The sequence below is a fragment of the Hippoglossus stenolepis genome, chromosome 5 (genome assembly GCF_022539355.2).
Source record: "Hippoglossus stenolepis isolate QCI-W04-F060 chromosome 5, HSTE1.2, whole genome shotgun sequence".
In the NCBI taxonomy this organism is placed as follows: Eukaryota; Metazoa; Chordata; class Actinopteri; order Pleuronectiformes; family Pleuronectidae; genus Hippoglossus; species Hippoglossus stenolepis.
Genome location: NC_061487.1, coordinates 18,155,567 through 18,182,805, shown reverse-complemented (window position 1 = coordinate 18,182,805; position 27,239 = coordinate 18,155,567). Strand labels below are relative to the sequence as shown.

At 43.0% G+C, this 27,239-nt stretch overlaps 1 non-coding gene across 1 annotated transcript in view; it reads right to left on the bottom strand.

Moving 5' to 3' along the window:
* Positions 1 to 19,680: 19,680 nt before the first annotated feature.
* Positions 19,681 to 27,239, bottom strand: part of LOC118110199 — a 49,515-nt gene continuing 41,956 nt past the window's right edge. Inside the window, exon 3 of the transcript XR_007032735.1 lies at positions 19,681 to 24,685. This is a non-coding gene — a transcript (uncharacterized LOC118110199). The remainder of the gene's footprint in view (positions 24,686 to 27,239) is intronic.

Below are 27,239 nucleotides of genomic sequence, written 5' to 3'. Positions count from 1 at the left end.
TAATAAAGTGTCCAATCCCTGGCCAGCGTTGGACCTGCTTCCATATTAACTTTTTTCCCTCATAGTCCCAGTAGAGCTAGTTAGCAGAGTTCCTCATTTTAAATAAGAGCTCAGAATATGAGGCCACGGACAAACAATAAATCCTGTTCATTACTCCGATTCTTTGGGTAAAGAGAACAAATGCAGTAGCTTAAGTATCCCACCACCCTCAATTATAATCCAGAACCTCGGCCATAGTGCCCCTCTTTAGTGTTACAGCTTCTCAGCATGAGTTGGATGACGTCCCAGAGACATTAAAAGGAGCTTTGCTGACCGCAGAAAAATATACCGTAGAACGAGCTCTGCGCTTTCGCTGCCATATCAAAGAAATTTCACCCGAGCGCTGGCGAGATTTACGGCCGATCTTCCAACAAAAGTTCAAATCCTGCTCTTAAAACAAGCACTCTTTATTGCATCATGACCGAGAAAAGATATTTTAATATGGAAGCAGTCACTGATCTCACCAGTATTCTCCTCGCACTACTCATCGCCGCCATTGTTTTTAATGTACTGCAAGTGAACTATGTCTGAAGCGAGGTGGAAGTGTCGGGCTGGGAGAGAGTGGTCGCTGTCAGTGTGAGCTTCTCAAGCCAAAACCCATGATCTTGCTCCTCAACCATGGCCCATAAACATCAGCCTGTGTTTTCGTTTCCGAGAGGAAAAGCTGTTTTTACCAGGACTTTCCTCATCTTTGGCAGATACGGCCTCCACTAGCAAAAACATTTACTCCATCAAAGAAATATACGCTCTGACAAAACACACATCTATCTTTCTATTTGAATCTGATGAAAAATGTCACTTATATCGCAGTCTGAGATGTTTAGGATCGAAATCATTGTATATACTTAGGATAATTTAAGTGTATTTGAAAGAATGGCAATGAAAGTTTTTTTTATAAATACACATGTAGAAATATTGAGTAAAAAAAGAGCAGGTCCAAGTTCTAATTAGGTGCCCACAAGTTTCCTTGATTGTTGTTGCAGTAAACTTTCTCATAAATGTCACGTATGATATCTACAGATTTTAAACCTCATTAGGAAAACACATTCTTTTCTTTGTAGAGTAAAAAAAAAGTGTTTGGAGATATTGTATTACAATTGTGTTTATATGCAAGGGTAAAAGGTTGGAGAGGAAAGATTTGATCCAAATTTTGCTCGTAAAGATTTAGGGGCCTTGTGTGTGCAGAGGTGAACTTGCTCTGAGGACATGAAAGTAAATGCAGATGTCTTGTTTCTGAGCCTCGTCACCCGCTGCCATGTTTAGACGTTTACATGGCTGTTCAAAGTGTGTCCAACTGTCAAGGGACTGTCAGAATATTGTTAAAGTGTTTACATAGAAGAATCGTGGTTTCTGTGAGCCAAAAAAAAAAAAAAAAGCCCAAACAAGAGAACATGGATATGTCACAGGGAAACAATGGACACACAAGAGGAGGCAAAAAGGGGTAAACGTTGAATCTGGTTTGGTTTATTACACTATTACACACTTTAAAAATTAGTTCCATCATAAAGCTGGACTCACACACTAAATTTTACGGCTTACAATTGCTGGATTAAATTGCAGGAGACAGGAAGATAATGTTGTTGCTCCTACGAAACACAGACAGAGAGTTGAGAGGTTGGAAAATGAGTTAAATATATTACTTAAGCTCTGATGGCGAGCGGCTCATATGATACGAGGAGATGAGAGAGGGGCGATAGGCTGGAAGAGACGGTGAAGGGATCTGGTGGGAAACAGTGGATTTGAATCAGATTAACGTGTAACAAAAGACACTCCATGAATTTATCCAAAAGTATATTAGTTGCATTCCCTGAGTGCCAACCACGGCCTTTGTGGAAACTTGAAAATCAATTGCAGATCAATAAAAAACATTGGAAGCCTCTTCCAAGCCCCTGGTGGAGACGTGGATTCAGACCCAAGGAGGGATGAGACTGATGCTGTGGTGGCGGAAGGACGGCAACCGGTTGCCAGGGGGCTCAGCGCCACAGGGAACGGAGCCAGTCTGGCCAGCGGACTCTAGAGTACACAGTACTCTCCAGCTAACTAACCATCATCAATGTGGTAGCAATCAGCTGTGGTGCTGGAGGAAAATGGAGCTAAAGGAAAAATTCCCCCCTCCTTCTATCCCCCACCCCCCTACACAAGGCGCCCCTGTGTTTTTCCTGCTCTGCTTCCCACCTCTCCCAAAGTCACTGGTGCTGATTGTTCATTTGGAGACATGAACAAACTAACATGGCTGTTCTGGGCAGATGGACAGAGGAGACATGCCAGTGGTTGAGGCAACTGGCACGGCACAGGACACCACAATATCCATCCCAAACCTTGTTTCCCCTCGACTTCCCGTCCATACCCCTGAGATGTGAATGCTCTCCACTGGTATCAGAGGGGATAAACAGTAAATGCTGTCATTTCTCCTGCTGTTTACGCCACAAATGCACAAAACAACTCCCCTTATGTTCAATCTATGCTTTAATGGCTTCACAAGGTTTGTATTACTGCCTGGTATACTGCCCATAGCCTGAGGTGAGGAGGTTTTCATGCTAGGGGTTGAAAACCTCCAGCCAAGTGAGAAAGGTCTGACTTATGGGAGCACTAAATCAAACCTGCCAGCGTTCAGATCAAGGAATCACACTGCCGTTTTGCACCCACAAACAGATACGATCTCAGCCAAGACACATCCTTTCCAAGAGAGCACATGGTAAATCATATCCCCCCCCTGCCCAGTAAAGATCCCTGATTATCTTTACAGACAAGGATCTGCATGCAATGGCATGTCTGACATTTTACCGGTTCCATATACACACACTATAGCTGTGTTTCTGCAGCACAGTTTCAACTGCGGAGCGATTTAAACCAGAGAAAACAAACAGTGAGTGCGAGAAAAAGCCTCTGTGTTGGTTCATTTTCTCCACGAGTGTGCGGACAGCCCGGCACTGCTATTTGTCTCCCTTTTAAAACCACTAGAAAAGCGCCCGCAGATCCAGCGAGATGTTTTCAAAACCAGTGAGTTATGGTTTTACCACACTGATGTCACTGTTTAATAGTGTGCATTTTGCTGAATTCTGAACTTTTCCTCCGAGCACTTCAAGCATCTCATCAGGCTGTAGAAGCGGACGGCTCATCTTCGTCACTCCTCGCTGCGCCGTCTGCTTTCCACGCAATCAGCAGGCCATTCATCGAAATTAATGTATTCAAACTGTGGGCCAGCACTAAGACCATGGGTACTGAGTAATAAAATGCAGAGATGTATGGTCGGACTATGGTTTTTCTTTCATTGTGTTTGTGTTGGGAAATACAAACCACACACACAGCCCCATTTTTATTCATGAAAATGAACTTGAGCATATTGCACCCTACACTTAAATCTATGTGTGCAAGTAAATAAAAAGCAGAACTAAATGGGTAGTCCGTGGTTTGCCTGTCTCAAATTGTTTGTGTTGACGTAGAAGCCCCTTTAGAATCTCCCTCTCTGTTTCTCTTCATCTCTTCCTTCTTTAGGTTTTCTCTCTCCAGTTCTGACTCATTCTCCATTACAAGTCCCAGGTCTGGCGTCAGACGAAGCACTAAGTCAAAAACGCCTTAATCAAATAAGCCATTTAAAGCAACTAAATGCTGCCTCTTAGTCTCCGAGGTCTCCTATTCTATTGGACTTTCACCATTTCTGCCTCTAATGAAGTCGACTGCAATGCAAGTTTTTCATAGTGTGCAGTTCTGTCACATGTTTGCGCATATATAGGATTTGAATCTTCCAAAAACAGCATCATCTCCAGTTTTGTATAAATAAGGGAAGAGCAAAGCACATGTTCATATCTCTCTGTGTGCGTATGATCCTGTAAATGTGCCGTGTATGGATAACCAAATTAAACACTGTTCATTTCAGTTAGATTCCACAAATACGTCTCCACAATGACATCATGGCTTGCAAATGATGACAGCGTGACTCATCCAGAACCTTCTCCCTTTGCATGATGTGAAACAGAAAAAAAAAATCCTATTTACAGGAGTCACTCTTCATCGGTTTTCAAAAAGTCTTCCAACCATAAAAAACAAGACAGGCTGAATACTCACTTCCACAAAACCATAACTGGAACATAAGAATGTGAAACAAAGCTAAAAGCTTCTGCGATGGGATGATGCAGTTTAAATATCCTCACTATCCTAAATCTCTTTATATCTCCCTTTTGGATTTGGCCCTGACTCGGTCTGCCCTGAGTCTAACCTTCCCTCCTGCTGCTCGCTGCCCTCTCTGACCCCCTCTCTGACACTTCAGCACACAGCAGATCAAACGTGAGACCACCTTTACATTACCATACTTTCTAATTGCCAACATTTTTCAGGCTGACAGTTGTGGAGATGAGCAGTGGGGAGTAGAGAGGGTCTTGGCTTAGCTTGCTGCTTTCTGTGCTCGCTGGCCTGTCTATTATTTCCCTGATGGCCCTTTAAAAGAAGCTCATCCGTCACTTTCTGACAGCATCTGTCCTTCTAACCTCTCTGTGCTGATATGAAATGGTAAAATAAAAAAAAGGAAAACAGAAAATCAGTCACTGTAATGGACAGCTCCTCCCACTGGGTGGCAGGGAGTCAGGGCTGTGACGCATGTGACTGAGGTAATTTACTGTGTGTGTGCATTAATGTGTATTTGATAGTAACAGACAAATAACGAGGGAAATACTGCAAGATCGACTTGGACAGACATGAGAAAATAGAGATAGAGTTACATTTAACAGAGAATACATTAGAAAAACAAAGAGCTGTGTATGTTTTCTTTGGTTAGCGGGCTACCCGAGTTTAGGATTCCCTCTCTGGATTGCATGATGGGAAGTGATGAAAGGTCTAAAGAGGAAAGCCCCAATCATGAGGGGCTGCAGCCGTGTGTTACTCAATGCCATGTGTGGTGCCTACTGTCGGGCACGCAGACCCTGCTCTTAGTGTAATTAATGCCCTGAGGACCCATGTAGCAGCTCCTATACCACCTAATGAAAGAAGGATGGCTGTATGCAGCAGTAGTACTCTTGCAAAGTCTTTCGCTGACAATCCCACTGTGGATTGTTCATCTCTGCCACAATACCCCACTATTATATTCAAATGATGCATGCAGTGCATGTGCACAATGGTGCCTCGGTCCAAGCGTTGTCCTGGGTTTGTTGTTCTTTATGACTCTAGCTTGCATTGACTTGTGCATGATCTTCTTGTGTATTTCTGCAGCCATGTGCATCCCACTGATGCAAATTTGTCCGTGTGCATATGTTAGTGTGTAGATCGTCTGTGCTGCCGTCAGGGACTGTGCTGTTTCAGCAGGTTCCTGTTTACAACAGACAGGCAGAGTTCACCGTGTGCCAAGCTGGCATGCTCCCTGGGATAATGAGAGACTATGCTTTGGTTTGGATTGTTGATTGTGGATTATTCAGCAACCAAACAAGCTACTGTGTGCACACATGAAGCGCACTGGGCACTAAAGGGCACGGCTAGATTAGGTCTTAGCACATGGAAATGTGGAAGGAAAATATACTGAGAACAAGAGAAGAGTTAATGCAGTAAATGTGCATTAGTTATGTCTGTGTAAACACTGGATCAGCGAGCTGGCATCCTTTCATGCATGCTCTGTGTTTCTTTCTCTCTGCAGACACAAGTGATTGTAAATGCCTTTGTCCTCTTGCCATTTACAAGTCTTCTTGCATAAATTGTTCTAATTTGAAAGAAAATGCTTAAACTGTACAAACTGTAGACAACCCTAGGTCTTATTATCATCAAGCAGAAAACATACAGTGGTTAGTTTCTTGTTTACTTTACTGGCCTTTCGGGAGGCCTTTTGTGTCTTGGCAATTGTTAGCAAATAAAACGGGAAGTCAACGAGACACAAACACCCCATATTTCACACGGTTTTAAAGGAAAACACTGACAGTGAAGTGAATATCCGCCAACACATATTATAGCTTCTGAAAAAGAAAAGGAACACACATGTGAAATTAAGTTGGAATTTTTGCAACTTGGCTCTAAGAGGAATCGAGTTAAATGATAAACAAACGAGTCTCCGAAGAAGATTTAAAAGGCAGATGTAGCGAACGGTTGTTGTGATGTGCGTACTTGCTGTAATAACAGCTGGAATGCGACAGTTAATCAGTCAGTACATATTCTGCTAATATCCAAACCCGCTCCAACCATTGCACGTCATTACTCAACAGAAACACACTAAAGCCATTCAAACCTATGCTTTAAGTGGGTTGATGGTCGTGCACCTGCAGCTACATGAGACATGATGAAAACTGGATGCTACAGCGCCTCAGACTCAAACACAGTACAGTCTGTCCGGATTACCGTTACGTTTGGGAATCGATTTGATTTGTTCACTTGGATGAGTCATTTGTCCAACTGCAGAATCAAATATCACTCGTGGGGAAAAGAGCATCTGTTTCCGAGGGAAGACATGCATATGTAATATAGTACATTCTGTACGTCCCTACTGGTTTACACCCTTAAATGTATTTACATTTGTTTCGATGAGGTTAAGCCACTTAATAATAAGTGCAGCAGATGATGTGTCTGCAGGCTTCTTACTGACTGAGTTACAGTGAGGCAGAGGCGGACAGAGAGAAAAGGATGGTATGAGATGAATGTTGGCATTAAACCCTTGCTGGGCCATATGCACACATTGAGGCAGCGTGTGGGCAAACTATGTTTGGGTTCCTCATGCTTCCCATTCCCCAAGTCATGCATGCCACAGCAAAATCACATTTGTGTCAAAATGTTTACTCAGATTTTTATATTCAGCTTGCTTACACACCTGAAAGCAACCTCTGGTTAGGAAATATTCTCAGCACAAATTAGAGAGGAAGGAGACATCGGTTGCACACTGCTCCCTTGTGCATTTCGCCCTGCTGTCTATTTTGGCCTCGCAGATGGTTTCTTTCCAGTAGCATATTTGTTGTAGTAAAATTCACCTGGCTCAGGAGCTGAAATCAGTGGCAACTGCATTTCCAAGGTGATCTTATAATTAGTGTCGACTACTTTCCAGTTCTGAAAAATGCTGGTTTGGTTTGAAGGTGAGGGAAAGAGCTCGCTGTAAGCTCGCTGCATTTTTCGAATAATGGAAAAAATCAGTTATTCATTTATATGGAAATGAAACAATATACTTTTACCATCTGTCAAACACTCCACTTAGAATACCTGCCAAAGTCAGTCCTATTTCTGCCAGCATCAATCAGCGTGAACTTGGTTGAGACATGCAAGGCAGAGATCCAACAGGACGCAGCATGGGTCCCCACTGACAGGCCTGGCTGACGTGATTCACAAGGTCAATGATGAAACATGTAACGAGGAACATGCCCCAAAACCCTCCCCGTGTCACTCTGAGTCTGCTGAGAGCAGCCACTGCGTACAGTAAGGTGCGCTGATCACATCTGAATGAGCTGTATTCAGATTTCGATGAGAATGTCCATCACTCTTATGCACACGCAGCAGTGGTATGTAGCGTTTAGTTTTGGTTTTATGTGCTTCAGATCATCTGTTAATGTGAATTTATTTGTGTGAAACTATTTTAATTTCCCCCTTTAATTACAAACACACACAAACTCTGCAGAGACCCACACACACACTGCAAATCTACAGCACATCCCAATGTCACATAAACACCAACCAGACTCCAAAAGCTGTATTTTGACACCACAAGCAACATTCAACTGCACACGTGCACACACATGCACAACTTTCGTTGCCGCTCCAATATTATCATTTAACTCAGACCTTTCTCACAGTGAACATTTTGACTTGCCATCACAGAAACAGCAGTGTGACAAATAACATTAGTTGTGGCTGCGCTCCATTCAGGTGTGCTGGTTCCAGGGCTGTGGTAATATGCACGCTCGCCCACTGGCACAGATTACTGGCGCTGAATGGAGCCATCATTAATGAGTTACACTTGTGCTCGACTACCCAGAATGTCTGCTGGGATAGAGACGACTGTATCCAAAGAAAGTACAATATCATTGAAATCAAATGATCAAGAGGCCACAACCCTGACAGGGACTGTGCACAGACTTAAAGGCTCACATCACAGTAACAACACGCACACAATGACAACGGTTAACTCACATAAAGTGTAAGGTATCAGTTTTCAAGGTGTAGCCTGATGTATTGTTGCACAAAAGAAATGTCTTAGCTCTAAAGAATCCCGTAGCACAAATACTTCACACTACCAGGATTATGTAGCCTCTCGCACACAAACGCTGCATCCACAGGAACATTCCTGGTGGCAGCACAAGCGGGAACCTGCCAGGCCCAGCATCCGACGAAGGGCGGGAGGTGACTGTGAGAACAGAGCCGTCTCAGGGACCCAGGACAGCATCATCATTATGAGCCCTCGGGGTAAATAACCCAGCGTTAATGCAATACGGCGCAGCCTGGCCGGGGCTCGCCAACCCTTGTCAATCGGGCCTCAGATAGCGCGGCCCGCAGCGCCCGACATCTCGACAAGTACACAGGAAATCCAGATAAATACATAAATAAATAAGAGTGTTGTAGTTGGCAGGCCCGCGTTGTTTGAGAATACCTCCTGTTTATTTGGATTGCTACTTGAAGCTCCGTGCACTGCCGGACATTCGGTGTCTATGTGGGTCTTTCACAGGGCGAGAGCGAGGCTGAATGTGGGTTTGATGATCACGAGGCCAATTGAAATTCACCACACTTCGGGTGTCGAATGTTTAGCTTGTGGAAATTAATGTTGACATTGTGCATCATTATGGTTAGTGCTGTCGCTGCTGCAAAATACCTACGAACATTTGAAATACACGCAAAAAAGGGAGTGTCATCATATCCACGTCATGCAAATCTGTTTTGTTTTCTTAAGGTTTTGTGATATCTGTCATGATAGATCTCTATCTGCACGTACAGTTTAAGTGAATGTGCGTTTATTTGCACAGCTCAAAACATTACCAAAAAAAAAATCACATTTGGACAGACTCAACAGCAGCAACGTCTTTCCAGAAACAATGTCCCTGTTTCTTTGGATAATCCACAGACCTTACTGTCAACAGTTTGGTAAAAGAAAAATAGTTCCACTGAAAACTTTGACAATGAGGTCTGTGGATTTTACAGAGAAAGAAAAGAAAAAAAAAAAGGTACTGCTGAGTTTTTCAAATTTCATTTCTTAAAGCTTTAAGGAAAATTCTAACGTTTGAAGTGAAAAGAAATCCAGTAGATTTAACTGACGATATCTTCATGGCAAGAATATCAGTACGGCTAAGTCGCAAAATGTTTGTTTTGGTAATTTGGCTGAACCGACACGTAGATACCAAACCAAGCAACAATCAAATGGATCTCCTGCCTCTCCCTTTGTGAGGTACCTGTCTTTTATTGACCACGTTGCCCTGCTTTGATTTGTTTTAGCGTCAGATCCTTAACACTCTGAAAAACGCTGCACATGATGTCTCAGACTAACAAAGTCTGCATGTTGGGAAACGTACGGTCTGCCAGTTTCCCCCTCTCCTCTGTTGTTCTATTCTTTACTCTGCCAAAGCTCTGGAGAAGAGGAGGGGGGGTGGGCGGTAAGAAATCCCCTAGCGAATGACAGCCGAGACCTGGGACATGTTTTAAATTTGGACACTAATGTTGGCTCTTTTTACAGCCCTTCTGTAATATGTTTTATGTGCCTCCCAAATATTGGAACAGGGCTTGCATCCCTTATCCCCCCCTGCCCCGCCCCCTTATATCCATCTCATACATCACACGGAGGAGCTGGATGTCAACGCGTCCTGGGTCTCCTGTACTTTCTCCCACTCAAAGGTCTGGCGGCTCATGCACCGGTATGAAGCAGCATCGGGAGCAAGGAGAAGAGAATAGATGATGTGAAATGGGGGGAGAAGCAAAAAAAAAAAAAGAGAGGTAGAGTGAAGAGCATAAATCCTCACATTTATGTATTTTTCAGTGAGAGTGAAAGATGTTTAGAGAGAGGGGGGAAGGAGAGGTCATCATCTGTTGAAAGCATCCAAAGTGTTGACAAGTGTTTTTTTTTTTACCAAGGGCGCCTTTAATTAGCAGCAGAGCATATTTGTGGACATGACATTGAAAATCTATTCTCAATCGCGGTTGGAAAGAAAAGGGAATGACTCAACCACCTCTATTTACCAATAATGCACTGGAGTTCGTTTCTCTCATCAGCCGAAATCTGTACTAAATGTTGGTTTGTCCTCAGAGAACCTTCTGTTTCTCTGAAAACACCTGAACTTTATGAGTAATATTTCAGTAAACCTGAAGGGTTAGGGTTAGCATTTAGGGTTAGGGTTTTTCATAATAGCACTGTCGCCTCACAGCACGAAGGTTAACGGTTTAAATCCCGATCTGTTTGAATGTTCTCCCTGTGTTTTATTGGGTTTTCTCCTGGTTATCGAGCTTCCTCCCACAGACCAAAGAAATGCAGATTGGGATTAGGTTAATTGGAGACTCTAAATTGCCCGCAAGTGTAAATGTGAGTGTGATTGGTTGTTTGTTGATCCTTTGATAAACTGGGTGTAACCTCCCTTCCGATTTCCGCTGGGATTGACTCCAGCTCCCCTCGAGACTCTCAAAGGAAAAGCAGTAAAGGAAATGGCTGAATGGAACTTCGTATTAGAAATTAAAACGATGCTAATCACAAGGCAAAGTGTGTAGGAATATAAAGATGTCCTCCATTTCATAACTAATCTAAAACATATTAAAAAAATTCATGCAGACACACACACAGATGATGTATATAAATACGGTGTGAATAACGTCGGGGTTCAGGGGCAACTCCTCTCATCTCCCTCCCCTGGTGAAAACAGGCCTTCTCTCACCATGGCTGGATTAATGGTGAACACATGTTCGGAGGAGGTCACTGTCTTCCAGTGGCTGCAATTTAGCATTAGTGGAAACAATCAGATGGAAACAGCTCCGCTCCCATTCTGCCTTTCACTTAACTCCCCTCCTCCGCCGAAGCCCTCCCCTCATTTTAAACCCCACTACTTCATTTCCCTCAAATCACCAGTCGAATTGTCGGGCTCATGCTCTTTCCTACACGGTTGGTGTGGTTTGTCTCCGAGGAGGAACATAAACAAGACCGACACTCAAATTGGGGGGAGAGAGAGGGGAGGAGAAGGGCAAGATGAGTCTCTGGATGCTGGAGACCGAAGCGCTGTGGCAGGGAAACACTCTGGCAGTCAAGCACTTCGCTGGTCCAACATTAACAGTGACAGGCTGTATCGCACACGCATGATCCAAAAATATATGTTCTCTGCAACGGCCTCGGCGTGGCCGACTAGACGGACACGCACACGTGCGCGTACGATATCACGATAATCGCTCACAACCCAGGCTACTGTCATGGAGGTATGAAAGGCGGCCAAGGACATGGGAGAACCGACACCAAACCAGAACAAATAAACCGCACCGTAAGTTTTTCCCCCGCTGCGGGAACTGAGAGAAAAGGGGAGAAAAGCTGAAAAAATGGAGTGGAGTGAGAAAGAGAAAATCTACAGGGCTTAAAAGGGGCGAAAAGCCCACAGCACGTGGCCGAGAGTGTGCCTCGCATGCAACTGCTTCCCCACCCACTGAACCAGTCTCCAACATGCTGTGCTAGCAGGGCTGGGGATGGAGTAAGCTGGAGCTGACACTGCAAGACCAGATAACAGATATCGAAGCAGCAGTGCACCGACTTATAGGGAGAGTTCAGGACTTGATTTAAGAGCAAAGGAAGGTGAACAAGGCAGGAATATTTCAGGGAAAAGTGGCCATGACGGAAAAAATGAGGAAACATTTGAGCAATAAAGGAAACTGCAAAGATGAGGTTCACATGCAAATGGTGCGAGAAGAATGGAAATGGTTATGTGCTGCGTCTGATGATGATGTGCAGTGTCTATATGCAACTTTAAAGTAATTTGCTTTTATTTACAGCTACACTAATTGATTGAGATAAACAAAGACTACATGCACTGTGAACGGGGTGACTCACAATGACAAACAGAATCATCACCCTGTTGCTCTACAGAGAATTTTGAGCATCTCTCAGCAGCAAATGCAGCTGTTTTCAGAAACAAATAAATACCCTGTGCACTGCCAGCTTGGTTGCTACAATGAATACCTGTGCGCAGTGCAATATTCAGCCTGCTCATCCATAAAGTTGTTACTGTCCACGCAGACAGTCAGACCTATAGTTTCAGCTGCAGCACATACCTGCCAGTGTCATGCAATGCAGTTGTCTCTCACACGAGAATGTCTCTTTCACTCTGAAACTGAAAGATGTCTGTGTACATCTAACTTGAAAATTGTTGTGCATGAGAGCGACCATTGTGCGTGTGCACATGCACCCCCAGTACCGCCATTGAATTGATTCTGTGGGGAAACACCGTAAAGAAATTAAAAAACAATTGCTGGATTTGCCCATTTATTTAGATCTGCTCCAACATTTAATGAGTTGTTCCTTGGGCCACGTCCCACCCCTCAAAAACGTTTCATGAGAATCTGCTCAGCATTTATTGTGTAATCCTGTTTACAAACAAACTAAAATGCTGATGAAAAAATAACCTCCTTGGCTGAGACAGATGCTTCGTAAGGAAAACTATTTCCTGACACTTATATTGCCACGACCCCATGTCACTAATAAAACAACCGTTTCTTTATCCTCAACCGTTTACATTTATGTGCTGAACAATTCAGCTCAACTTAGACACTTTTTTATAATACAAATAAACAATATTTTTATTTATTTATATTGACACTGCACATTCAAAGCAGCTGTGGGTTTCTGTTTTTACATGTTGTTCATGTCTCCATGCAGCATGAATGTATTGTAAACATGTACATTTTGCTCTTTAAAACAGTTCCAGTCTAGCGTCTCTTTTGGGGGGGAAAAGGTCAGCCCTGAATCCACCTTCAAAAACAACCAGTGACATTATCTCCACAGGGGGAACATTGCTGCCGACCAGACTGGGTTTCGAATGCGTCCCAAAGTGTGGGCCAACTGGTGAGGGGAAGAGAAAAACTACAATTAGACGAGATGTTATGGTGATGGGAGGCAGGGCAGATTAGGGGCTTGGGCTGTGTGTGTGGACTGTGGACGGTGGGGTAAAGAGGTCCATGCCTGACCTCAGCTGCTGTTGCGGAAATTAACCCGACAATTATCCAGGACGTATTTCCCTAGTGCTCCCAACACTCAGTGGCCAGCCTTTACGACCTTAGGAAACTTTCTGTGTTGTTGGACTGTGGTGACTTCACTGTAGCGTGCACTAGAGCTCTGCTATAACCCAAAAGCATGACATCAGGGGTAAAGAGAGTTTAAAGAGCGGTGCAGCTTCTACATAGTAGTCAGCATAGATCGTAATGTGTTCGCCTGCAGGAGACAGACTGATGAGGAGTTGAAGTCAAAAAGGAATAAACAAGTCGTATTAGGTTCAAACCTGCCAACCAACCAGGGCCTTTCTGTTTCTATGTTCTCTCCATGTGTATGTGGGTTTCCTCTGGGAACTCCTGCTCCCTCTCTCAGTCCAAAGACATGCAGGTTAGGTTATCTAGTGACTCTGAATTGGTATAAATGTGAACATGAATGATTGTTTGTCTCTATTTGTTGGCCCTGTGATGAGCAGTATAATTGATGGATGGATGGAGCTCTCTGTTTAAACTATGGTACTGTATGGCTGAGTGATATCAACACTGACTGTGATAGAAATATGTGCTCCATAAAGAAAAGGAAACAGCCGCATGCAGCTGATACGGTACATTGCTTGAAAAAAAAAAAAATGAAACAAAGCCAGCAAGAACAAAAGATTCAAAAATAGGAACATTAAATGGGTTCTGGAATGAAACCTGAATAAAGAAAGAAATGAGCACTCCCCTTAGACTAAATGTCAGGACAGGAAGTCACATGAAACATAAAATCCTTAAACCTTCTTCGGCCATGACCTGGATGAGATAGTCCCAAATAGAGCTACGCTAAGTCTCCTACATCAATCAGACTGATGATGTAAAGTATGTTATCAAGTACCTATGCTTTGATAAATGTTCTGTTTCAGATTCTAAACGTATGGTTCATGTGCTCGGTTCACGTTGAGGTCATCTTTATCCCCAAGGGGATGAATTGACTTATTACCTTTGACAAGGAAGTTGTGTTTTTCACCCGTGTCCTGTTTGTTTGGGAGATTTCCACAAAAGAACAGAACGGATTTCTACAAAACTGGGTGAAAGGATGTCTTTCAACATTTTCACTCTTTTCACAGAGAATAATTCTTGATGGAAAAAAAAGGAGACAAATTTAGGGAACTGATATCTATGAGTGTGAAATTTGGTGCAGCTTGATTGAATTCAGGTGGTATGTGATATAGATTACAGATAACCACTGATATGAAAAAATAAAACCATATTTTTGCAATTTTCTGCAGGCCAAAATTATAGTTGAAAAAGTAATAAGGCGTCCTATACAGAAGCGCGCGCGCGCGCGCGCACGCACGCACGCACACGCACACACACACACACAGAGAGAGCAATAAGAGCCGAGCAGAGGAAAGGGGAAACAGGTAATGCTTCTCAAACTGTGAGCCAATCACAATGATGTTAATAGTCAGTCACGGACAGTCAAATACCTTAGTGTCAGAACTGGGGGATTTCCTAACTTTAGCTATTTTTACAACTGCATTTGATAGAAGCTTTTTGCTTCAGAAAGAGCCTGAATGATGACATGAGCCAAACTGGACTAAGCTCGAGACTGACGTCAGCCAGGATTAAAGTAAATAGATGCCCATATTTAATAAGCCAGATCATTTGTCAAGTGCATTATTCATAAGTAAAACAAACGCTCTGTCAGTTTGTCTTGGTGAGATTTTTGTGGAAAAACACCGACAATGCAGAAACATGAGTGCAAGACAACATACAGGACCTTGAATTTAGCACAAAAGAAAATATATTATTAACATGATATCACCTGTTGACTATAAAAACTGAGGAAACAACCTGATGCTGTCATTCAAACCAAGTGTTCGAGACATTTCACTCATCAGATGCTGTTGTAATACAGTTGAAGTATCATATTCATTTCTCACAGGCAACAGAGCACGATTAATAATCCATGATCCATGCCAGTGAAACCATATGGCCGTGCAGGACGAGATCCAGCAGTGGAATTGCTAACATTAGTCCTTCTGCGGCTGCAGGAGGGGGAGAATTGGACAAATATGCAGGGCAGCTCTGCAGTCGTGCTGAAAACACTGAAATGGGCCGATAGATTCCAGACAAAAAGAAGTGCAACAAACAGAAATCCACGTGTCTGTTTTTGCCATCATTAGCATGCAAATGGGAAACAGAAACGTAAACATGACAGCACGAGTTTTCCAGAGGAAAGTGAGAAATAAAACATTGAGCAGCCCAGACTAAAAAAAGATCCAAGGGTTCAACAAGACAATACAGTCCATGCTCCGCTGCTCCAGATCACAGCAGACTCCGTATCTGCCTCTAACACACAGACAGTGGCCCCCATTTTATCCACAGATCTGTGTTTGCATGTTCTACAAGCATGAGCGCAAGGCAGGACATGTCTTTGTGCTGCAGTGAATAGGCCAATGATGTGTTTACAAATGTGTTGCACCCAATCCCTCTCCTGCACGACCCCCCCACCCACTGAGCAATGACATCATAACGAGACGGACATTAGAACCATAATATTACTTCTATCTTTTGACAAACGCGGTGTTAACAATTTGAATAATATCTTGTGTCCCAGTAGACTTTCCTCCTGGTGTAATAAAATAACATCTGAAAAACCTGCACCTCATAAATAAGGCTGGAAGCGTTTTTCCATCATTATGCAGCAGCACGCCGTCCATGTCAGTGTGATGGTCACTCGGGAGGAGATACTAAAATCTACAGTAGAAATTATGTATCAGTAAAATATACACTCTCTGGACCTCATAAATTCAATTATTATTGACAAGGGGCTTAGGTGGAGGTGGTGAAAAGTTCAGAAACAAATGTCATTATCATTTGTGTGGGGGAGTTTTTTCAACTCTGAATACATAAGACACCAAGAAGGCAAAACTTGGAGAATCTCAGTTATCACTTTCAGTAGCAGCCATTTTGTGTGTCTTTACCATGGACTGTATATAACAATGGACCAGGTGTCTTCACTTCTTCCCTCTATCCAGAAATGAGGCCAAAATATCCTGGATACAAACAACATGATATTACGCCAAAGACATTTTGAGCCAAAATCTGTGGCGGGATGGAGCCGCGGCAGCGAGGTCCCTCAGATACACACACTTGAACAATCGCGAGTCACTCACCGCTGTCAATCTTACCGTTTCACCACATTTCTATACCATCAAATAACTACTCACACCCGACTAACCCCAAAATGTACTCTTGAACATGGAAAAGGCAGGGTTCATGAGCTATACTGCACCCAACCACCAGGTGGTGATCAAGACAATTTGGCTTCACTTATAGGAAGCTGTCATGCCTTCAATCATTATACACAGACAATGATCTTTTCACAAGACTTCAGTCACTGAAGTGCAGTTTTGGCTACAAGCCACAATAATACATGTTATGTTATTACACAGTGAATGAAAAGTTATGTCATTTTTCAATTTTTATTTCTAATACAAATATATATGTTGTAAAATGGCAAAAAAAAAAAGAATGGTCTAATTCAATGCAACAGAGGGACATATATTCAGACTTTAAGCCTCGAGCAGGGTCGATTTCCAAAGACACTAGATACAGCATTTCCCATAATCAGAATCATTTATATACTATAGCTAGGAGGGTATAAAACACACCAAAGCCGGCCATGCTGTCAGACCTTGATAGCCCATTAAACTAATTTGGTCTTGAGTATTTTACCTACTGATGTAATATAAAGGAAATAACTGCCACTGAACATGCGTAATGTATTACTGTATGCACTGGAGCAGTCAGACCTTTAAATCTCAGCAGTAATATTTGGAGCGCAGAGCAGCAGATTTAAATCCCCGGAGACAGACTCCCTCCCCCCCCCACCCACACACCAGCAGTGTTTGTTTTCCATTCCTAGGATGTCAGTAGACATGGCAGCAGAGAAGAAACAACCAGAGCTATGTAGGAAATAGCTTCAAAAATAAATCTCTTTAGGTGTATTATTAGTTGACATAACAGTTCCAGTCCTATCGATGTCATAAGCAGGAAACTGATAGGGTGGTAAAACTGGCAGCGATGTGCGAATCCGAGCATTCATAAATGTAGATTTATGAATGGCCCGAGCTCGACTCTGCAGCTCGGCCCGCTGCCGTTAAATGCTTTTGGGTGGTGTGGCATTTTATAGTGTACTGTGTTTAACTACGTTTAATAATTGTAGTTTTACTGCAGTACATTGGGCATTTCATTGCTCAAGGTGTATTGCTTACCAAGTCTTTTACAGCATTTTGTAGCTGGCAGCGTGCTGCAGCGTGGTAGTATGGTCCACATCCAAACATCATACTACCACGCTGGCAGTGCTGCAGCGTGGTAGTATGGTCCACATCCAAACATCAATCACACCAGTGAGTTTGATCAAACAAAGCTGAAAACTGCCGAGTAGGTGTTTATAAGCTTTGTTAATAACATATGTATAAATAGTTCCTTGACAGCCGTGGATTATTGCTTTTGCAGTATTTTTTATTCTTTGGATTAAAACCCTTGATAAGGAGAAACTAATTGATTCATTGCTTGGCTGTTAAAAGTGTGGTTTGTCTCTGTCTTTCTTTTTAATGACCTGTTTGATAGATGGTACAGTCCTTCTCTTTAAGTATTTTCCCACAAAGGTTGAGGTGAGGGAGGCGAGAGCATGGAGAGACGGGCAGTGAAGCAATGAGTATGAAGAAAAACCAGGAAGCAGGGAAACTAAATGAAGGAGAGAAGAGGAAGCGGACATGGAAACGTAAGAGTAAGAAGTCATGGAAGGCTGGAGAAGAGAACTCCATTCATTAATGCATAAAGTAAATCCTAGCATGGGGGAACGCTGTGGCCTGACCACTGAGAGAGCCCCGGCAGAGAGGGGTATAGTCCAGAGTCAGAAGGGGGGAAAGTCCAGGGGGGCAAATGGGGGGTATGGGTCTTTTCCAATACTTCAGAAAAACAAATCAGTCTTTAATTTTCCTCCTCCTCCCTCGATGCTCTGGCCCTCGCTCACTCAGCCAAGGAAGTGATCAGTGAATGCTCCGGAGCTGAAGGCAGAGGCAGGCCCCGTCTTGCATAGACTCATTTGCCGATGGCGTCACTCTGGAAAATGCATGTCCATCTATAATTTCAAACCTTTATCATATCTGTACCTCAGAGCCTCTCTCTGGTGTGTGATTAAGTGCACGGCAGAGGAAAAGCACAGTTCAAACATGTTGCATTTGTTATTCTTTAATAAAGCTTGCTTGGCCTCAAGTGTTCAGACACGTATTCGGTCATGAAACACATTTTATAGATATTTTCGCAAAACTTTTAGGGATGCTTAAAATTGGAATTATTATTTTTCAGGGGGCATTTCGGTCACTTTAATGCCATCATGGACACGATCATATTTAATAAGTTAGATCATTTCCCGAGCGCATATCCTCATTTTCCTCAAGTAAGCTACCCTCCTCATATTTTTCCACATTAGCATCAATTTATGAATATGAATGAAAGCTTGTCAAAGAAATTCCATATCACTCCATTTTCCACGCTGATTGCTGCTACTCAAGCATTCCAGACGAGCGCATGTCATTAGGTCTGCCTTATCCCACATTAGTCTCCATTACCGAGACATGGTTTAATGATTCCACTCACTAGCTCCGCAAATTAGCCCACCGCTCCTTTTCCCCTTCACGCACGCGCACGCGCACACACACACACAGTTCAGATATGGCTCTATCTCTGACTAACTCTTCCCAAGCTGTTTAACGCATGCAGGACGTTCAGAAGCCTGTAAAATGTAAAGCTTATAATGTCAGTCACATCTGACTCACATTTCATTCGGTGATTTACTGGTCGACAGTTCCTGCTGAAACCCACCCAGCACTACAGAGAGAATGGAATGAAATCTAAACATACATCAGCTCACGGGGTCCCTCTGCAGGGTTAACCTCTGGGACTGTGCGCACACGCACGCACACGCACACACACGCACACACACACACACACAAAGACAAAGGCCAACGATGGATATGCTGTTCAAAAGACATGTCTCGCCAGATATATTGTGGCTTTTACTGCTGTTGGCTTGTGTTCCACTTAACGCCCTTTACTTTTACACACACAGTATATCACTCAGCTGCCTCTCAGCTCACTGCACTGCTTAACCAGTGGGTCAACGAGCCAGTGGGAAGCCCTGAATGTCATTGGATCTGGGGTCAGCTCGCAGGGCAAAGAGAGTGTTGGATTACTCCCTGTGATACTGCAACAATCACATCAACGCTTTGACGTATGTAGGTTTCACTTACACACGTCCATGCATGTTGCAGACGTGAAGATTGAGATACATCCATAGAATATACAGAGGCTGAAGCTGAATATTTTTGAAATTATTACCTCCACCAAAGAGGTTATGTTTTCATGACATTTGTGGAATATGGGTCAGGTAAATATATATATTTGTTTGCTTTTTCTTTAATATTGTGAGAGAGTGCATTTTTTTTTAAACATTTTTACTAATTTCTCAGGAAATAATTCACGGATCTTGATGATAAACAATTAGGAACATTAATGGGAATTATTTTTATGAGTTTGTGCAATTTGGTGCAGATCGGATGTGATGAATTTCGCTGATGTACGCACATTCATTAACAAAAGAACAAGCAGTTAAAGAATCAAAGACTATAAGTAAACACAACCACTAATCTGACATGTGCCAGTTTTTGGTCGTCGCGACACAGAAGAGCCACCCAGTGAGAGCACTAGTCTATTCACATTAACAAACATGTTTCGTGTGGCACCAACCCATAACCATAAATATGTGTTCATGCATGACATATCCAGTTTAACCTTCATCATCAATTCTTGTATGTGGGCCGAGCAGAACCCGCAGCAGTAATGAGTGTTTGGAGACTTGGTGGCACATGCAGGGGGACAGCTCGATGATCCCCAGGGGAGGCCTGAGTCATCCAGCTGAGCAAACAGATGAGGCTGTGGTCCAGACTCTTTCAATAAGGCTGAGCTCTGAGCTAACACACAAACTAATGCAGGCCAGGAGGGCAGGAATTGGCAAGTTGTCTCAAAATGCACAGCCCCGATTAAGTTCAGCAGGTCGGTACAAAACCCACAAGAAAAATACAAATAGATGTGGGGAAATAACACTGTGCAGAATAGGTTGTGGAAAGATTTTAAGCTGGTTATAAGTTTAGAATAGTTTACATGTGTTTTCTTTGTTTTATAGCATTTTAACAGCGCTTTTCATTGAAGAAAAACACATATATTCATGTTAATGTGTGTTCTGCAGACATATTCACTATAAACTCACTATTCCAGGGGCCACAAGATTAGATGTGATGGCGAAAATTACAGCTCGTCTTCTGGGAACTCAGGATTCAGGATAAAACCTTCTACAAATGCAAAAATGTCAGTCTTACCATTAATAGAATGATACTCTATCTGCAGAGAACCAACCTCAACACCACAGGGGTAGTGTTACATCTCAACACACCAGGCAGCATGGAAAAAATTCACTTTGGGGCCATCGTGGTCTTATTAGGACCAGTTTGTCTCTTCTGGCATGAGATACTGTCACATTGACGCTTTGGGTTGGACCCTCCTCCTCTAGCTGACAGGCAGGGCTGGTTAGTTATAATTAAAAACATCACACCTTCCAGCTGTAAGCGAACCCACGGCTGCGCACAAGACGCACAGAAATATTCCTCACACACTGAGCGAGATCTGTGACACAGGCCTTATATAACACGAGCCGGTTATGAAAGTTCTGTCAACACTACGGCTCCTCTGAGCTCAGGATGATTGCCGTTCCGCTCTAGAGACCAGGATGGTGACTCAGAGAAAAACTGTGCCGTCGAGTGTCCGACTCGTGTTTTTGTGCCTTAGGTGATCCATTGATACTAGAGCAGCGATCTGCCTTAGTAAATGAATTATCTCAACCAAATGGCTGCATGTTTTATCTTTTTTAGTGAACAATAAGACCCTTAAGGCTCAGTGGGAAACAAAATGACTTGTTAAGAAGGGGCGTCTCTGCAGAGAGGACAGTCTTCAAGTGAAAACAGCTGAGAATTGATACAGTGCAATCATCACCAGGCCTGGGAAATTAGGCAGGAACTTTAATGTGAACCGCCTTGATGAATTACCATATTAAATCTATGTTGTGAATCTGTCTTTCATATACAAATTGTACATAAATATTACCTTTTTCCTGCTTGTTGACTGCATACCATCACAGTGACCGTAACATCACGGTTCCTATCCCACATCTGGCATCAACTAAAACCATGTGTTCAGATAAACTGGACTAACTTTACTGTAAGGCTGATGAGTTTCATAGGTGGAGCAGATATTCTTGAAGTGATTCTCATTGTATGTATCAAAGACACTTGATTAAAGGTGGAGTTGTTTTGATACCAGCATCGAAAAGGCCTCCGTCACTACCGGAAATGCCGTGTTGGGCCATCAGCGGGTAAGTGAATTGATGTTTGGATGAGATACGTGTTAAAAGTAAATAAATTAATTGTGCAGTTTTTATTTCTCGGAAATCACTTCTTCATCAAAAAAGCAGTTGCACTTACTACAAGTAGGCTACTGTTTTTAGAGCAGCGAAGAAGTGACTTCTGGTAGCCTAGCATTAGCCAGAGCTACCTAAAATGTTAGCAGTTTGGTAATATGTCAGGCCGTAAAGTCCCACAAGTAAAATGGAGACGCTCTAGTTTTGCCAATCACAAAACTAGAAATAGTCCATACAACAATGATAGTAATAATCACTTACATACAGGGATAGTAGCATATAGCTAGCAAAATATGTAATATACGTTGTCATTTTTTATTCTTTGATATCTTACCAGTAATCGGCCGATATGCAAAGTCCAGGTATTGCAATCAGTAGGGAAGGGAACAAGGGGATCAGGACATCTCTAGTTTAAGGATAAAAGTTATTTAAGTGGACGATACAAATGATAGTTTATGTGCAGAGAACCGAGAATGAACTGTAGATGACAAGAGCAGCGACATTCCTCCTCATAGTCAGCTTCTGCCTGACACGTGCAAAGTGAGGAAAGATTTTGTCCCATAAGAAATCTCAGAATCTCCTTGGTAGCAAATACGCCATAAAATGCAGAGGCAAAAATCTCCGGCATCTGCTATTCAAAAGGGCCATCAGGGAGTCTCCACTTTCTCTTGGTTATATAAACAATGGAGCATTAAAGTCCAAATGCCTTTAACAGTACGACTACCGCGTGGCCACTAAGACGGTTTCTTCCCCGCCTCTTTGCACAAACTCACCCTATAGACCATGTTAGCTTAGTAAACCTACGTCCTTAAATGACCAAACCCCAAATTCCAAATAGCTTTGTAACTGTACACGTTGTCGGTATAAAACGTTTTCAGCAGTAATTTACCCAAAGAAATGGGTGATATGTCACTACAATGAGGTCTAATAAGGTTTCAGATTGACCAAATGTTGGTGGTGGAGAAGTGATAAAAGTTGCACAGAAAATTAACGTTGGCAGAAAAGGCTAACTAAAGGATTTATGAGGAAATGCGATTCAAGGCAGCGGAGAGGGTGAGAGGAGGGACAGTTCTATGTTCTTTTGAACGTTCCCAGCCTGAGAAAAGACAACACCAGCTCTTGTTAAATTTGTTTACATCTTTCAAGCAACTCATTGTTTTTAACAAGGCCAAGAATTTTCTCAAAAGCAGAAAAATGAGCTTTGTTTTTATTTGAGAGAGAAAGGGAAAGTGAGCATTTCCCTCAATGTGAGCCAGCGCGCGTTTTATTAGAAGTGATAGCACATGTGTCTATGTATGTGTGTGTTTGTGTGTGTGTGTGGGTGGGGGAGCAGAGCGTGTGCGTGCGTGTGTTTACACAGCTGGAAATAGAGAGCGGAATCACTTCACCTGGCGGTGGTTCCTGGGGTGTCCGCTGTGATCCCATTAAAAAAGGCAGACAGGCTCTGGCACCCTCTCCAGAAAACAAGAGGACTTCACTTACCAAAATATCCCCACATTAGAGCTGGAGAAGCTTGGGCCAAATCCCTACAAACCCCTCATGAATTTACTTAGGGGGCAAATGGTTCCTTCTCTAAACTCCTGATAGCTGATTGCTCTGGCAGGGTGAAGGTGGATCTGCTGAGTGGCCTCCAGCCCAGTTTCCACTCCATTCAAGTTTCCACTCAGACCCAGACTTGCCTCCACACCTCCCTCTCGTCTCTCCCGCTCTCACTCCAGCCCACCCTCTTCACATCCTCCTCCACAGGCCCGGTCCTAGAGCCAAAAACACTCATGCCAGATTTAGTGTAAGTTCCATATCAGAAGATGTTTTTGTATCTATCCCCCTCTGACCGTCTATGCCGCTCTCTCTCCCTCTTTACGCTTCCCACCGTCAGCCTGTACCTCAGCTGCCTCTGCAGCTTCCTGATGTCGTGACTGAGGATGACGAGGCGTCCTGCCGAGTTCAGTTGTGCTGCAGATCAAACCAAACTCATGTACCCCTGTTGGGTTTGTGTATCCATCTTACTAATAGCACATCTGAGTCATCGTTTAGAGATTCAGGAGAGAGAACTACATAACTTGGTCCAGCATTACTCTTTTGACCCCAAGCCAACCTCAGCAGCACCATACTCAGCCTGTCTGCATGTCTTTTTTTCATTTTTCCTGGAAAAAACAGAGGCTTTAATGACTCTGATGTGATACCAAGTGCTGAAGATTGATAAGCCTCTAGAGCTCACTCAAAACGTTCTCTCTCTCTCTCTCTCTCTCTCACACACACACACTCTTATCCACATACCAAAACAAACAAGTGTGTGCTTTGCGCTGCCGTCTGCAGAGCACGAGGCCAAGCTCGTTGCTCACTAATCTTCTGGTCACTGTCCTGCAGTCAAGGGAAATAAAGTGGGGAGACCAGAAACAATTAGCTGTGAGGCTGAGAAGGGGGATAGCGGTGCGGTCATGGAACGTGCTGTGGTCCAGCAGCGCTGTAATGCGGATCCAAGCGACACAAAATGTACTAAGTCTCTGTTTCGTTAGCCTCTTGTCCCGGCTCTGCTCGGTTTGCAGGTCCGATTGAGCCGCAGCTGAGAGCAGATCACTGGCTGCTCACTTATCGTTTGTGTGTCATCCAGAACAATAAAAGGCATATCCATACATAAACAAGCTGCCAGATCCTGCAGGGGGAAACAGTGGCACAGTTCACAGAGTGAAGCACTCTTGCATGTAATTAAAGCTACTAACAATCACAGAATCGGATTCACACACATTGTGGGAGGTGAAGAGAGAGAGAGAGAGAGAGAGAGAGAGAGAGAGAGAGAGAGAGAGGGGAATTACGGATTAAAATGACATTTAACCACAACCAGACAGACAAAAGGCAATAAAGAAAGACAAAAGAGAGCAGTGATCATGAGTTGGTCTAAAGTATATCTGTGTACTGGCACAACATCAACAGCATGTTGGAAGAGATGATTCAATTCATACCTGAGCGATCTTCGGCCCTTGGCTAATCAGTCGAGGTGAGGGTCAACACGGGCTGGAGGACACAAAAGGAAAATGTGTTATACAGCTGTAGCCAGCTGCTGCCAATAAACTGGGTCATTTACAGGCCATTGACAGAATTCTGTAAAACCAACTTCAGCAGAAATCAGATTGACCTCTATCAGGGATGTCAAATCAAACAGAGTTCACAGGGTTCAAAGTTTAGTGGCAATATCATTTCACGGTATCAGCATGTGACAGGTTGTTTATAGTGTTTAGGGCAATTATTATTTACTATCCTTTAACATTGTTATTTATTGATAGACAGCAAAGGTGTTTTTTCTTGGCAAAACAAGAAAACAAACCGTCATATCCCTATCTCACCACAAAGCTCTCCGCAGGCAGACAGGCACATGCAAGGTCATAAAAATTTGACAGAACTTCGCAGCGGTGATGAACATGTTACAAAAATGTGGAAACTATGATTTCGAACAGGACTGAGCAAGAGCAAAGCAGTGGGGTAAATCTCTTTCGTTCCTGTGGGCCAATTTGCTTTGCAGCCAGAAGTCGTAGACACACACTAAATAAAACAAATAAGCAGCAACATCAGCTCATCTAATCACCCGAGAACAAGTTTTAATTCCAATGGAAAACACAGCAACGACCTCGGATGGGGAAGCATTCAGGGAAAAGTGTAGGTAGGTGCTGGGGGAAATGATGGGCAATATGAACAAACATCACAATAATTGTTAGTATTATTATTAAGTATTATCTTGACATGGTGCAAAACTAAGCTTGGAAATGTTATGTACTGAGACAGAGTTTAATGTTTGAAGTATGAACTGTTATAGAAGATATATCAGTAACATAAAAAAAAATAAAAGACAATTATAAAAAATATTTTTGGCTCGAATCAAAGAAAATATAAGGCAAATACACATACAAATAGAGGATATTTAGTTTGTGTAACTTCCTTTTACATATCGTCAATGATCAATACAGACACTGCATAAAAGTACTGTATACTCAATGTGTGTATTAATATTACTGGTCCATCAAGGGCAGACAAAACAATGAAGCTCACAGTCTGCCATCTGGATTAGTGGTGCAATTCGTCCTCCACTTATTCAACTGCTGATATCTGGTTCTAAATGTGTGAACATGACACATCTTAAAACATTAGAATGCAGCCTAGAAGCACAACTACTAGATGAGTTGCTGCTTTGAACCCTGGATGTGGCTTGCGCCCACACTCACAAATCTTTCTGACAGCAGGCGTCTGTACTCCAACACCTTGCTATTTGGTGCGGATATGGCAAGCCATGGCATGCAAACAACCAGTTAACCAGATTGCATCATGACAGCACATTCAAATGTGTCCAACCATTTTCACCCACACCCTAACAAAAAAATTTTAGAAATATAAATAGGAAACTTGTGTATCACCACCATGTTACAGGCTGGTCTGCTCCGTGCATTCTCCATCCATCCATCATCGACACCACTTATTCTTTGAGGGTGAAGGGGGAACAGGAGACAATCCCAGCTGACATTGGGTCAGAGGCTGGATTCCCCCTGTACAGGTCACCATCGTACCACAGGGTCAACACAGAGTCAAACAACCATTCACACTCCTGTTCGCACCTATGGTCAATTTAGAGTCTATGATTCTTACTGTGAAATAAAGGATCGATACACAATACACACAAATTAATTCAGGGCTGAATAAAGTGGGACACAATTTATTCAATTTCATCTACTTTGATTTCGATCTATACTTCCATCTATTATTTAGCAAAACAAAACAAAAACTGTTTGAGGGACAAAGCTAAGCTCAAAAGTAGGTCAACCCTTGAAAGGCTCTTGGAATCTCCTAAAATCCAAGTCCCTGAAAATCAATACCTCAAAATGGCATCAAAGGGCTGTGCAGACTGACACATGCACCTCAAACACCTGTGCACATTCCATTTCAACAAGATATATGGTGAGCGCCTACAGCGCTGCACTGAACTGTGGAGAGAGTAAACAACGTGGCACGCGTCTCAACCTACACTCTGGGAAATATCCCTAAAACTCAGAGAGACACACACACACACACATACATACCTAAGACCGTACATATGCATATAAACTTGCATATACACACACAGGTGCCAGACAGGCCGAGTGCACTTCTGTTTTGCTAGGCAATGAACTGAGTGTTGGAGATGAGGATGTGTGTGAAAAATTGGGCCTGCTCAGAAGCTGCTGTGCATGAAGCCCTGGAACCCACACATGGAACGCGTAATTGAATGAGAAACGGTCTCTCGCTGGATCAAGACAGTTTTCTGGCACAGTAATAAAAGTAAAAGTCGCTACAGACTTTTTTTTTTTCTGTTGCTGCCTTCATTCTGTTTGCAGCACTTTTATTCGTTTAGCCTCTTGGACGGCTCGCTCTGCATCCTCCCTGCACCGAAGCATGCATAATGTCATGAACTTGTGTTGTTTAATACTTTACAGAAAGTATAAACCCAATATCACCAACAGTAGAAGTACCTGTTTCCAGAAGAAACGCAGACAGAGAGATTGGCAGAATACGGCAGCTGCTACACAGGTCTGCTGCCAAGATG